General features: G+C 41.0%; 1 protein-coding gene across 1 annotated transcript in view; it reads left to right on the top strand.

The window, feature by feature from the left end:
* Positions 1-2,500, top strand: part of LOC113662323 (tripartite motif-containing protein 16-like) — a 22,576-nt gene that overhangs the window by 12,175 nt on the left and 7,901 nt on the right. The window lies entirely within an intron of this gene.

The following is a 2,500-nucleotide window of genomic DNA, read 5'->3' as shown; positions in this document are numbered from 1 at the left end:
GACATGGCAGTAAATTATAGCAACCAACCAACCAACCAACCAGTGTCATCCGCTGTGTCGGGCTGGTAACTGTGGTTAGGTTGCCACAGTGTACAGTATTGTCGATTTGGGGCCAGATAGGTTTTGAATTTTGTTAGAGATTTGGTTCTGTCCAATAATTGATGTATTCTTCTTTCTCTTTTGTTATAATTTGTTTGGGTCTGATTGTGTGGTTCTGTATGCCCTACGACTATAGTGTTTTGGTGAGGTCAGATGAGGATGGGTCAGTAAGTCTCAGGATGAGGATACAGAGGAGGCTCCTTTGAACATTCAGCTCTTGGTAGTTAAGGGCTTTTTAAAAGAAGGAGAGGAGGTCCTTTGATTTGATGTGTTTTCAAAAATGAATAGCTCTCTTTAAAATATTTACCAAAGGGGATATTGGCCTAATTCTGCTCTGTATGCAGAGTTCAGGGCTTTTCTCTGCACCTGTAGGATGCTTTTGCAGAACTCTGTATGCAGGATTTCAATTGGGTGTTTGTCCCATTTTGCCCAATCAGTTTGTGTTAGTGGATCCATATAGTGCAATGGGTTCAATTAATGATTTAAATATTTTGAGCCAGATTCTAATTGGAATAGTGTTCATTGTTTTGTTTTTGTTTTTTTTGATGGCAAAAAATAAAACTGTTTTGCTTTATCCCTGAATTTATGTACAGCCGTGCAGAAGTTTCCTGTGTTATTGATTGTTAGGCCCAAATATGTCTATTTTGTGGATTCTTCAATAGGGTGGTTTCCAGTTATGAATGGGTGGTGTATTTGCTAAGATCTGGGTCTTTTCTGAAAAGTTTGTATTTTGGATTTTTTTTGGTTGACTGTCAGGGCCCAGGTCTGACAGAACTTTTCAAGCAGAGATAGTGCTGTAGCCCATCTTTTATGGGGGACAACCGAACCAGACCCTTTCAGCAAAAGTGTTGCTGGATGTGAGAAGCATAGATTTTAATGATATGGCCACCTGTTCCTGTTGTGTTCACAGTTCATTTGTTCCAGTATGAATTATAATGTGGCTTGGGGTACAGAGGGGGGACCGCTTTGTGTCTACTCCAGTAAGCCACAGTGTGGCCTGGGCTGCAGAGGGGCATGGGTTGTTGCATATTTGTGTTGATTTGAAGTGTCAGACTCTGATTTCTTTACAGCTAATGAAATGAGATTTTTGTTTGGAATGGTTTCAGGGTTTTCTCTAAGCAGCTGTTTGAATTGCTTTCTATGGCTTTTATTTGGAGAGAGAGAATGGGCTGATAGTGTGATAGGGGTGGGCTGTGGGGTAGGATTGCTACAATTTTTGATCGGCTCATGTTTAAGGGTTAATTTGAATAGCAGAGGAGGAAGACAGTGAGAGGCTGGAGTTTTTAAGTCTGCTGCTAATGGGTCACTGGTAATTATTTATTTTATTTATATATATACAGTGCCTTGCAAAAGTATTCGGCCCCCTTGAACTTTGTGACCTTTTGCCACATTTCAGGCTTCAAATATAATGATATGAAACTGTAATTTTTTGTGAATAATCAACAACAAGTGGGACACAATCATGAAGTGGAACGAAATTTATTGGATATTTCAAACTTTTTTAACAAATCAAAAACTGAAAAATTGGGCGTACAAAATTATTCGGCCCCTTTACTTTCAGTGCAGCAAACTCTCTCCAGAAGTTCAGTGAGGATCTCTGAATGATCCAATGTTGACCTAAATGACTAATGATGATAAATAGAATCCACCTGTGTGTAATCAAGTCTCCGTATAAATGCACCTGCACTGTGATAGTCTCATAGGTCCGTTTAAAGCTCAGAGAGCATCATGAAGAACAAGGAACACACCAAACAGGTCTGAGATACTGTTGTGGAGAAGTTTAAAGCCGCATTTGGATACAAAAAGATTTCCCAAGCTTTAAACATCCCAAGGAGCACTGTGCAAGCGATAATATTGAAATGGAAGGAGTATCAGACCACTGCAAATCTACCAAGACCTGGCCGTCCCTCTAAACTTTCAGCTCATACAAGGAGAAGACTGATCAGAGATGCAGCCAAGAGGCCCATGATCACTCTGGATGAACTGCAGAGATCTACAGCTGAGGTGGGAGACTCTGTCCATAGGACAACAATCAGTCGTATACTGCACAAATCTGGCCTTTATGGAAGAGTGGCAAGAAGAAAGCCATTTCGTTTAAAGTTTGCCACAAGCCACCTGGGAGACACAGCAAACATGTGGAAGAAGGTCAGATGAAACCAAAATTGAACTTTTTGGCAACAATGCAAAACGTTATGTTTGGCGTAAAAGCAACACAGCTCATCACCCTGAACACACAATCCCCACTGTCAAACATGGTGGTGGTGGCAGCATCATGGTTTGGGCCTGCTTTTCTTCAGCAGGGACAGGGAAGATGGTTAAAATTGATGGCAAGATGGATGGAGCCAAATACAGGACCATTCTGTAAGAAAACCTGATGGAGTCTGCAAAAGACCTGAGACTG

This window comes from Tachysurus fulvidraco, chromosome 1, assembly GCF_022655615.1.
Source record: "Tachysurus fulvidraco isolate hzauxx_2018 chromosome 1, HZAU_PFXX_2.0, whole genome shotgun sequence".
NCBI lineage: Eukaryota > Metazoa > Chordata > Actinopteri > Siluriformes > Bagridae > Tachysurus > Tachysurus fulvidraco.
Note: the sequence above shows the minus strand (reverse complement) of the source record. Positions and strands in the feature narration are given on the sequence as shown.